General features: G+C 38.4%; 1 long non-coding RNA gene across 1 annotated transcript; it reads right to left on the reverse strand.

Moving 5' to 3' along the window:
* Positions 1-8,566: 8,566 nt before the first annotated feature.
* Positions 8,567-11,047, reverse strand: LOC134479003 (uncharacterized). The gene is made up of 3 exons (XR_010051854.1): positions 10,113-11,047; positions 8,818-8,918; positions 8,567-8,667 (listed from the first exon to the last, which is right to left on the reverse strand). It is a non-coding gene; the product is annotated as an uncharacterized LOC134479003 (long non-coding RNA).
* Between the last annotated feature and the right edge of the window lie 1,925 nt (positions 11,048-12,972).

Raw genomic sequence — 12,972 nt, forward strand, 5'->3', positions numbered from 1 at the left:
AACCTCTCCCTGTGGACCAATAAATGGAGAGACAAAAAATATCTAATGTCAGACAATAGAATATGGAATACCTTGAATCGTACAGCACAACCACATCTAGGATACCAGTTCCAGCAGAAGAGAGCATTTGTGTGAAGAAAGCTCATTTAAGAATTGGGGATCTGGCTCTTCTGTTAGATCTTTAAATTTGTAGGCAAATTTCCATGTTACACTATGAGGCTATAACTCGAGTTCAGTTCATTAAAATGCCCTCCTTCTCTCTCTCCCTTTCCTTCTCCTCTCCTTTTCTTTGCCCCTCTCTTAATGGTCCTTTGGCAGGCCTGGTCTTGTATTTGTAGTGTTAATGACAGGCATTACCCTTCAGCACATGGTTATCTGAGTCCTGATTCAAAGCATTCAAAGCAAGATCTGTGTTTCTGGAAGACCTGGCTTTGCCAAGAGTGGCTGGCAGAGCATCTCAGTTGACTGCAATCAGACCTTAGGATCTTTTACTAGTGAAACACAACTTTAGCAAAGGGAAGGAAAGAAAAGAATGTAAATACCTTAGGCAACTAGATCAATACTGGACTCCTGCCTACCGGTTCATGGTGCGGGGTTCCAGTAATTCTTACTCTAAATAATAACTAGAGTTTTTCAAAGATTAGGAAATTATTCCAAAATAATAAAACTCCATGGCCTGGTGGAGGAAGACTGAGTCATCTTTTATGAGGAAACTAATATTTTTCTGAGTTACTAAAGTAGTTGCATAAGGTCACAATTAGCACATTTGCTGGCTCTAATCTCAGAGCGATAAGATCAAACATCCCACAGAGCAAGATAGATGGTATGTGTTGATAGAACAAATGGTGGATTTTCAGCTAGGGTGGGAGTATAGTGCCTGCTACCTGTGTTATGATTTTTGGCAGACACAACCATGACTTTAATAGGCTTCATTCTCAAGCTCTGAAAGCACTTCTTACAGTTTTACTACTGGAGGAATTTGGAAGGATCCATTAAACCAAAGGCCAAAAAAAAAATCTATCAAAGTTTAAGGCAATGAAGAAGATCTTTCAAAAAGAGTAATTGATAAGACAAAATAAGGTGAGGAAAACAGGGTTATCAGGGAACAGCTAATACCTGTGTACCTTTAAAATAAATCACTATACTTTCTTCAATGCTACATCTAGTGGACAGAGAAATAACTCAATGGATAAGAGAACTTTTGCTCATACAGAGAATCTGGGTTAGATTCCTAGCACGGGCACAATGGCTTACAATCATCTGTAACTCCAGTTCCAAGGCACCTGATACCCACTGCTGGCTCCCTGTAGACACCAGGCAGACAAATGGTGCACAGACACACATGCAGGCAAAAACATCTAAATATATAAAAATAAAATTATACCTAATGTACATTTTTATTAGAAAATACTATAACTTTTCATGTTTTGGTCTGTCTGCTCATAAAGTATTTATAAATTAAGTTTATAAATCATAAATATCAATTTTACTCTTTGTGGGCTTGCATTTATGAAATGAATAAAGAACATTTTAATAGAATTCAAAGAAGAAAACGGTAACAGTTCTTCAAAAAAATAAGTAAATAAATAGTATCGGAAACTAAGAGTTAGCAAACTACTAGGTCAGCTTATTATATTAACCCCTAAGCTGAGGGTAGTACTTATATTTTCAAATTGGGGAAGGGGGATGAACGACAAGAAGAAGCATATGAACTGGAGACTTGTTGACTCAGAATGCCAACAATATTGACTCTCTGTCCCTCCACAGACAGAATTCTCAGCCCTGGTTCTAAGAGACCTTCATTCACAGGTACACAAACACCCTTAATTTCATGCCAATACATCATTCAGAGGCTGGGGGTAGAGCCCAGTTGGTAAGAGTGCTTGCCTAGCATGAGGCCTTGGGCTTGATTTCCAGCACTATTTAAAATCTGCCCGACAGCAGACCCCATAATTCCAGTACTTGGGTTGTGGTATAGGCGGATCAGAACTTTAAGGTCATCCCTCTGCTACAAGAGAGGTTTGAAGCTACAGGCCCAATCTCAAAGCAAACCCACAAAAAACAAACATGAATCACTACTGAAAATGAAGACCCCAAAAAGGGCTAGTATGACCAGAGTTTGATGACCCAAGGTCTATTACTAGAACCCTTGTAAAGGAAGAAGAAGACAATGAACTGTAAAAGGTTTTCTGACCTCAATCTGTGTGCCATGGCATGTGTAGCTACTCCAAATCATACATTTATATAACTAATATTTCTAAAACAAGAACAGAAAGATACATTTGAAAATATTGTTGTTACATTGGCAGTATGCATAGATCAGTGGTTGGAGCAAAGTGTGGAGCAGAGATTGATATCGGGCCATTCAAGGCCCAGGGCATGTGGCTATATTTTATCATTGTATATAATTCTGGGTCTGATTTCAGGTCCTTTCTAATGGGACTAGGAAAAGCCAATGATGGATGAAATGATCATTTTTTAAAGAAAGTTTTACCTGGAAAAGAAGCCCTTAGAAATGACTTCTTTCAAGATCACAGCAAACTTGAAATAATAGAAGAATACAAGAAAACTAATTCACACAGTAAAGATTCTCTGACATTTGAGATTTAAGGCGATGGAAAGGTTAGTTTCAATAGATTTGGGGAAGGGAGAGAGGGGGGAAGGGGGGAGGGAAAGAGAGAGAGATGTTTGAGAGGGAGAGATGGCAGTCTAGCAATTCATCAATTTATATTACCCACCGGTGAGCACTGAGGTTAAGGTTGGAGGAAACCCATGAGTAAGCTCAGGACAGTATCAAGTCAAAGATGCGTTATGACAAGTGGACTGCTAGTGGAAGCCAGGGAATCAGATTTGTGAGGAAGTTGGGGGAAGGGGAACCAAGATAGCCAGTTGAAGCACCAGAACTAGAAGCAAAGCCAGGATAAGAAGCAAAGAGAGACAGGAAGTGGGTCCTGACTTTAGCAGCCTTTGGGGATCTGGAGGAACTCTATGTGGGTAGTCTGTGGGCACAGCACGCTCTGGAGTATGGACACATAGCCTCAACACCAATCCTTTGGCTCAGTAGAACCACCCTAACTTTATACTAGTACTGCTCAAGAGCTCACTTGACATGTTCTTGGATGTCCTTGTGTAATGTGTAAATAATCCAGACAAGATGAAAAGTCCTTAAAGCCTAGTTCTAAACAGAGTCAACTACTTCTTCTATTCACTCTGGACCCCAGAAACTTGATGTGAAAATTGAGTGGGTCCTTCGAATGTAGTCAATTTTTTATACTATCTAGTGAGCTGTTTTTATCAGTATAGTTATTAAGGCTGTATACAAATTAACTGGAAGTGTCTGAACTACAGGACTTTACACTTTAATAATTTTGCTTCCAGAATCATCTGTATGGCATTGCCACAAGAAGCAAAAGACTGAAAGAAAATTTAATAGAAACAACTTTGGTAATAATCAGCAAAAATAGAATTATTAAAATCATAAATGTAAAATATTTACTTGACAAGTAAATATTTATAATTAAATGGATTTAGTAAAATGGGCATTATGTCACCCACATGGTAGACATTTACCATTTTATTCACTCATCCAACTTTGCAAGGCAAGGGTTATTTTATACAAGCAAAATAGCTACGTCATAGAGGTGTTCATCGGGCTGTGATCGTGGTTGGTGGTCTTGTTTGGTAGGGCTTTTTAAAAAGGTCAATAGAAGACAAGATAGATTCCATCCTTCATTACCGTGGAGAGTATTGGGTAATGGCAAGACGTTTCCACTTTTAGCACAAAAAGACACAAACATGAGCCAGCAGCACATCCATTTCTGATGTTAAAGGAGGATGGGTCCTTTTCCTGAGGGTGGAGAAATGGAGGGTAGTCAGCAATCCATGCATCCGTGCTTTTGGACAAAGCAACAGCAATAACAACGAACAACTCCCAGATGTACGTGACATTCGTTAAGTTAAAGGGCAAGAAAAAGGCAGAAACTAAAACTACAACACATTTAACTCCCATGTGGAGAAAAGACATTTGAGGACAGAGCTGTTGAGTGGAGGAGTTAGGACATGGGGAAACGTGATTCATCAGTCCGAGTAAACTAGAGGCAGCAAAGCATCCTGGAACGTTAGCTGGTTGGCAGTCAGTGACTTCCTGCCTGTACTCCTGCCCTGACATGGGTCAGCCTGCCGGGTTCTCCTTATCTTTGTCTCTAGAGGGCCCAGGCTGATGGGATTTCCTTTCCTCCAGTTTTCATGAGGGCCAAATCAGGAAAAGGGCATGGAAACGTAAACAGAACTCCTTCAGCTGCATCCCGGATCTGAGTGGTTGCACTGCTAACTCTGCATTGGCAAACTTTTCACACAAGCAGCCCCCAGGCTTAGTAGGAAGGGAACAAACCGTCTGTGCCCAAAGAGAGAAAATTAGCATTTATGAATTTCTCCTGGCACAACTAATCCTGTGATTCCGAAGATACTGTTGACAGTCCTGTATACTAGTTAACCGTAGTTCTCCATTCTCAAGACCTGCCTTCCACTACAGAGAGCTCACATTCTTTTTGTGGCTTCTTTTTGGTCTGCTAACCTCAAAATGACAGGTATTCTAAAAGGATCAGTTAGCCAAATGAACATTCAAATTAAGAAAGGCAATTTGCTGGCTCCCAGCCAGCCTGAAATCCCATTATAAAGTTAGTGCAGAGTCAGCTGCACTGGGCGGTGCTCTTTCTTGAGTGCTGATCCAACTCATTTTGAAGTTGGCTTCATGTCCTTGTCTTTTTCACTTCACAGTTGTCAGTGTCTCTCCTTTTACATTATCCTTCTTGGCCACACCTAGAGATCTAGTGGAAGCTCCTCCTTTGAAGCATACCAAGGTTCTAAGCCCTAAAGTCTGACCTGTAAAGATTACAAAGAATTAAAAGGGGCAAGAATTAAGCAGGGGTGTTCTGGGATAATTATGATCATATCATAGATATACCTATCTATGGGTATATAGATAGATATAATAGGAATATGGGTAAATGCATAATTTAAGGTTTTTAGAGAAAGACATAGGTACATATATTTCCATGTTAAATTCATGTTTTTTTAATGCCTTCACTGAGTATTATAAATATATCAATTGTCTTTACAGTCTCCTATGATGAACTATAAAAATACTTATAGATTTATTATGGACTCTAAATGAAGGCACAGTTATGAAGCTGTGCACAGAATCATAGAAACCAATGGCAGCAATGAGGGACACTCAGATATTGTCTTTGTTCACTTTGTATTGCTGTTATAACATGCTGTGACCAAATGTAACTCGTGGAGGACAGGCTTTATTTGGCTTACACTTCAACACCACAGTCCATTATCAAAAGAAGGCAGGGCAGGAGCGTGGAGACAGAAACTGAAGCAGAAGGAACTCTGCTCACCAGATCGCTCCTCCACCCTTGCTCAGTCTGCTTTCTGATAGCACCCGGGACACCTGCACAGAGGTGACACCACCCACAATGGACCGGCCTTTTACCGGAACGATTAATAAAGAAACACCAAACAGACTTGCCTAGAGGCCAGTCTTAGGGAGGCATCTTCTCAATTGAGAGTCTCTCTTCCCAAATGACTCTAATATGTGTCAAGTTGAAATACAATGAACCTGAAAAAATATCAATATAAGAAAACATTGCTTCCTATTATCCCAGGAATCAATAACTTGATTAAGCAATAAACAGCCCAGAAGAAGAACACATACATTAACTTTTTGTATGAGTGTTTATATTTAAGTAATAGATTCATTTGTATAATTTTAGAAAAAATAAAAAGAACTGGAAAAAACTTCAAATCCTTGCACAAACACATTATGTACAAAAGCATCATCTGAAATACGAAAGAGACTAATGAAATGGAAGTAATGAAACTATTAAGAAGAAACAGAAGTGACCATTTTTAACGTAAGATTTGTTGTTGACCTTCTAAAGGATATCCCAAATCTAAAAAATATAAAGAAGAAACCAACAGTCTTTATACTGAAAAAATTATGATCTTTGTGGAAAACATTATTAAGTCATTTTTAAATAACAGCCCAAAGGATGATACATTGGAGAAAGACTCTTATGAATGTAGAATGTCTCCAGTAATCAGTAGGAAACAAGCGGCTATGCAAATCAAGGGAAAACTGCGTAAAGGCAAAGAGAAAATGGATAATCAGAAGACCTCTCTAGCAGGTAAATACACTGGCTTTATTGGCTATCAGGTAAAGAAAAGCAGAAAATACTATCGAAGCCATTTTCTTCTCACACATTGATGAAAAAACTTGTTCTAAACCAAGTGAAACAAAGCACAAGACGGTAGGTACTCGGAAGCATTGTTGAATGAGAATGAACATTTACATTTTCAAGAGTGCAATATGGCGGTCTTAATAAACAAGAACACAGCCCTTGGTGGCAAACCAGAAAAGTGAGTATTAATATTAATGCCCTTTGACTGTATTTCGATCTCTTCTTTGTCCTCTCTTATCTGTAGCTATGTACTATAGCTTCGTTTGTACCTTAATTTTCTACTGCTGTAACAGAATGCCGTAGACTGACTTATAAACAATAGTTTATCTGGTTCACAGCTCTACTGTCTGGGAAGATCAGGGGCATGGTGCCAATCTCTGGCAAGGACCTCTGTGCTGTGTCATATGACAACAAGCTCTGGAAGTATGGAAATGGCTGACTGTCACAGCAAAGCACCCGCATGAAAACAAATGCACTCGCAGGAGGCATTATAACTGGATTCAGGGACATAGAGTCTCCGTGACCTAAAGACTTCTTAATGTTGTCAAATGCCAACAGTATAACAGTGGCAATTAAATTTCAATGTGAATTTTAGGGACGCCATTAGAATCATTGCAGGTCATAATAGAAAATATTATGATCATTTAATCCATCAATAAGCAAACTTACAAAACATGCAAACACACGTTAGGTTCATTCATGTTGGAGAATGAAAATAGAAAGTTATATATATATATAAATTCTGTGTGTGTGTGTGTGTGGGTGTGTGTGTGTGTGTGGGTGTGTGTGTGTGAATTTCTGGCCGAAGATACTATAGGGAGAGAGTAAGAAGAAGAGGTATAGAATAAAGAAAATCTTTTAGATTTATCACATGATACTATAGTTGAATGTCTTGTAGTCAGGTTTAAAATGAATTGATAAGACTTTGCCTTCTGTCTATAATAAAATCCCAGAATATGATTTTATATTCTACCATAAAAAAAACAAAAAAATTTCTATAAACTGTAGGAGACAAATAAACAAACAAAAATTAAGAAAGTGTAAGAATTAGTCCCGTGGTAACAAAGTAATGCTGCGCCGGTTGTGGTGGCGCACGCCGGTAGGATTTGCTGAAGGAGGCAGAGGCAGGAGGATCACAAAGTAATGCTGGTGTGTTCCCTGGGAGATAGGACACATCGAGACAAAAAAAGCACATTCATCTCACGTCAATGAAGTGAGTTTTTAGGCCATAGAGAAGAGAGGCAGCTGGAACCTGGAAAAGCCTGTGACTTGAGGAAACATTGACAAGCATCTGAGGAGACTACATGGCTAGAGTTAGCTCGTCAGGAAGAGAGTAGCATAGGTAAGGAATGGGGATTCCTTCCAGGCCGTGGCTGAATACAGGCAGATGCAAACCCTGAGAAATGTGCATGGCAGGCAAAAAATACGGAGTAAGAGCTTTGGAACTCAGTAGTCACCGAGACTGAACTGTTGTGTGCTCACTCCAACCAGTGGCAAGTCTCCAGGCTCATGCGACATTGGCAACTGTGTCCATTAGTATTTGGTGTCAGGAGTCGGGAATAGTTAGCCCACATTTAGTATTATCCGGGTCTTAACAAACCTTAAACCCAAAAAAGACAATAATATAAACCAATTTCAAGTTACCTAACATCTGAGAATAAAACTCAAGAATATTTATGAGCATCCAAAATTATCCCAGATACCAAAGGTATACGGTAAGCTCTGACATTTAATCAAAAATTACAAGGCATGCAAAGTATCAGGAAAATATAAACTACAATGAGGCAAAACAGAAATTAATCAAATTCATCACAGACCTGAAGCAGATGTTAAAACTAACAAAGACATTAAAACACAAATTATAACTGCATTCCATATGCTTTAGACCTTAAAGAGAAACATAAAACTATAACAAGAGACCCAAGGAAGAAGTTTTTTGAGATTAAAAACTATAACCTGTGATCATGAAAACACACTAACAACAATCACTGAATTTGGAGACATCCAGCAGAAACTAAAGGAAGGACCATAGACAATAAATTAAATAAATTTTTTTAAGTGGGTGAAATGTCAGCGTGCCATGGGAAGGCCTCACACTGTTCTCTGACGGTGGACCAATATCACTAGAGGAGTATGATTTTAAGGTAGAAAGTGAAGAAAAAGGAACAGAGGAAAGATGGGACAAATAGCAAAAACAGTTGAGGGAGCTAAGTACGCATTCAGCCATAATCACATTAAATGATGTATTACAGTTTATTGGAGAATAAACTGTAATAATGATAGACAGTGTGATAGAACTGCACAAAGGAACAGAAACATACAACTAACCTCAAAGATTTAGACCATGGATGTCTCTCCATGGTAGACTTCTTGTTCAATTTGCTCCATAGCCAGGACTTGATTCTCATTAGAACAAAAACTAAAATAAAAGAAATAAAAAGAGAATGGCCAATGATTTTAATAGCTTTCTCAATAATTGAGAGAACAATATGTAAACTGAATAAAATTATTGGAGTTATGAGCAATTCTATTAATCAAAATTGACTGTAGACAACGATAGAATACTAACCTCATTAATAGAGGGCCGCACATGCCAGCATTTGGATTTTTTAAAAATAAGTAAATTTCTTATTCTCTAAACATCCTGGTTAAATTACAGACATTCTTGGGCTGAAGAAAAAGCAAAATAACAATTAAATGCAGCTTACAATAAGTAGACTAAAAACAGTGCGAAAATAGGTTGATCATAAAGGGATGGGAAAAAAGGGAACCAGTAAGTTGACACTAATTAAAACATCAGTGTATCTCTATTAGAGTCAGAAAAAAATTTTTTGGGGAAGAAAGAATATTATAAGAATTGTGTTCACAGCTTTCGCTGCGCCACCTCTTGCTTGTTGAGCTCCAGCCAAAGGAGAAGGAGAATAAGTAAGGAGGTGCCCAAATCATGGCTCGTACAGAGCAAACTGCCCGCAAATCCACCAGTGGTAAAGCACCCAGGAAACTGGCTACAAAAGCCGCTCGCAAGAGTGCGCCCTCTACTGGAGGGGTGAAGAAACCTCGTCGTTAACAGACCTAGTACTGTGGCACTCCGTGAAATCAGATGCTATAAGAAGTCCGTGGAACTTCTGATTCTCAAGCTCCCCTTTCAGTATCTGGTGCGAGAAATTGCTCAGGACTTCAAAACAGATCTGTGCTTTCAGAGTGCAGGGATTAGTGCTTTGCAGAAGGCAAGTGAGGCCTATCTGGTTGGCTGTTTTGAAGCAACCTGTGTGCTATCCATACCAAACGTGTAACAATTATGCCCAAAAAAATTCCAGCTAGCAAGCTGTGAACATGCTTAAGAGTCCACTATGAGGGGAAACATTTCATCCCCCCTCCACAAAATGTTTCCTCTTCTTCTTATCAGTAGTTCTGAATGTTAGATATTTTTTTCTATGGGGGGATATTTTTATGGGGTACATAAGTATACGATCGTGAGTAGAAACATAGGGACAGGATCAGGTATTGGCAGTTTCTCCACGTTCATTTGTGTGTGAATTTTTAATATAAATGCAAGCTGTAAAGCATTAATGCAAGCAAAATGTTTCAGTGAACATATTTCAACAGTTCAAATTTATAACAATTATAAATAAACCTGTTAAAATTTTCTGGACAATGCCAGCATTTGGATTTTTTAAAAATAAGTAAATTTCTTATTAACAGTAAAAAAAATATTACGAAGGATAAGGAAGATAAAGTCTTATTGATAGAGGACTCAATTTATCTAGAAGATATAGTAAGAGGTTATCCATTTGACAACGTCCTCCAAATACCTGGGGCAAATTGTGATAGAACTGCACAAAGGAACAGAAATGTACAACTAACCTCAAAGATTTAGACCATGGATGTCTCTCCGTGGTAGACTTCTTGTTCAATTTGCTCCATAGCCAGGACTTGATTCTCATTAGAACAAAAATTAAAATAAAAGAAATAAAAAGAGAATGGCCAATGATTTTAATAGCTTTCTCAATAATTGAGAGAACAATACGTAAACTGAATAAAATTATTGGAGTTATGAGCAATTCTATTAATCAAAATTGACTGTAGACAACGATAGAATACTAACCTCAATAATAGAGGGCCGCACATTATTTTAATGGTCACACAATAGTTTATCAATGTGAAAATTATTTTTAATATAAAATGAATAGCAATGAATTTATAAAGAGCCAATTAAATACAGCACAATGAAATTAAATTAGAAATTAAAGAAAAAGATAAAATTGTCAAATGTGTGGAAACAAAATTAAGTTTATATTATACATATATAAATTTAAAAAATAAAAATTAAGAAATAAACAGATGCATTATTTAACATTGCTCACAGGAAAGTACTGAATGTAATAAACATCTTAGAGAATCTATTGACAAAGAGAAAATCACGTCTGCTTCTTTTTTGGTTTTGTTTTTAAAGATTTTATTTTTAATTATGTGTATGTGGGCATCTCTGCGTGTGGGTGTGCGAACATTTGTGCCCACAGAGTCCAGACCTGTTGATAACCTGAAGCTGGCGCTAGAGATGGCTGTGAGCGAACTACATGGCTCTGGGAACTGAGCTCTGGTCCTCTTTATAAGCAGTGTCAGCTCTTACCCAGTGAGCCATCCCTCCAGTCCCCACATCCTGTTTTAAAAGAATGTAAAGAAAGGAAGAATAAACTGTAATAATGATAGACAGTGTAGTATGAAGATAGCATCACCTGAATTCTAACGTGCAAACAGCAAGTATTTCTGGAGAAATGGACACGAAAGACATATACATCTAGAAGTGTGTTTCACTGTTAAGAGAAAAGGGAAAGGTGAAGTTGGGACTTCAGCCCCATGTACAGTGTTAATTTTTATTTTTATTAATAGGATCTAAAGTAAACACAATAAAGTATTAACATCTGCTACATCTGGGTGGCCAGTATTTTATATCTCTGTTACCACAAGCTATGACCTTTCCAGAATATGTGAGATATCTCATCATTCAAAATAGAGAGGAGAAAGTTTAAATAACCCTTGTCACAGAGTTTTGGCAAAGGTCTTTTGAACAGCAAGATAAATTAAATTTGTGATTTTTTTTCAGGCTTACTTCCCCAGTCAAATAACCCAAATGGATTAATCAGTGATGATTTCTATTTTTAAAATGTATTTCTGGTTTCCCTCTGATAAGTCATAGGAGTAGGCTGAGCATTTTCTGGCAACACACATATACAATAAATGTCACATTTCTGAATTCTGAATCCCACTCAAATAGTTGAGGCCTATAATCGTGATAATTGAACCACCCAAAGTCAAGACACAACCAAGCTCTCGGCGTACAGCAGCAGTTCCCCATTAGTACCTCGACTCCTCAACCAGCTAGAGGTTCTGCCAAGCCTGCCCCACTAGTATGAAAGCATGAACAAATGTGCGAGCACATTTGTCCTGGTTCCGTTGGTTAGCCCCGTGTCTAACCAATGAAATGTTTCCTGCATCTTTAAGTACAATGTTGCTCAACAGCCTGGATTTGTGCGTTCTGACCATTTCCCTCTCCTCTTCCCATGGGAAGTCCATTCTGTTACTTGTAAAATCCACCTAAATCTGATCCTCCTCCCTCTCCTAGTCTTGGGGAAATTTCCACCCACCTTAGTCAAACCATGGATAACCCACCTCCTCCCCTGCTTTTAGCGGGTCTTCTCGTTGCTTAGTGATTTCTCAGCTTAAGCCATCACAAATGAGCACAAGTATTAGCTTGGGTCAAGATTGTGATTTGAGATCAATTTTCCTTTTTAGGAGCAGGGAATGTAGTGATCGCCTAGCATGGATGAGACGCTGGGGTCAGTTGCCAGCACCACATAACTTTTCCCATCCTAACTCTGTGCTTGTAGTTCTGATGTGCCAAATCTCTTAATAACTCCTTGAGGTATAAAACTCAGCACACCAAATTTGGCTGCCTTCTCATGGAATAAGGAAGAAAGAAAGGAAGAACGAAGGAAAGAAGGAAGGAAGGAAGGAAGGAAGGAAGAAAGAAAGAAAGAAAGAAAGAAAGAAAGAAAGAAAGAAAGAAAGAAAGAAAGGGGACTTCACATATTAGCCATCGAGCAAAAGCTTCACTTGATAATTCTACAATTTCTGTGCAAATATTGCATGATCACACTGCACTATGAAATTTCTGCTGATTGTCCGTATGTTAAGAGAAATATATTCAAAGGAATTTTCTGACACAGCCGCACATCGGCTAGGGAGAGCCTTCCTTACCCTTTAGTTTCTTCTTGATGCCTGGCCAGGGGCCAGGATTCCAGTGTACAATCTATCTACCTTAGCTTGCCAATTCATTTGAGCACACCTTGTGCTTTTAGCGTTATTTGTTCCTTTACCTCTGACCTGTCTCTGTCAAAAGGCAATTTTAGAGTGGGGAACTCCCTAATGTCTTCTTCAGGAATGACTGAAGCCAAGAATTAATTGAGTCTCTCTGCTATCTTTTCTCATTTTCTTGATGGACCTTTTGCACTGTATCCATCTCACTATTCCTTGGCCTGCTCCCCCCCCCACTAATTTACTTAAAGGACTGTACATTATGGGCTTTGCTGATTTTTTTCAAAGAGCTCTTAAAATTCTTCTAGGTGTCTTTACTTTTGAGCTTTTGTCTAGCCACCTTGTTTCTTCTGTTGCCTTACTTCTAAGCTTCAATATTTTTACTCTCTTTTAGAAAGGTGCTTTCTTA

This window comes from Rattus norvegicus, chromosome 5, assembly GCF_036323735.1.
Source record: "Rattus norvegicus strain BN/NHsdMcwi chromosome 5, GRCr8, whole genome shotgun sequence".
NCBI classification, from domain to species: Eukaryota; Metazoa; Chordata; class Mammalia; order Rodentia; family Muridae; genus Rattus; species Rattus norvegicus.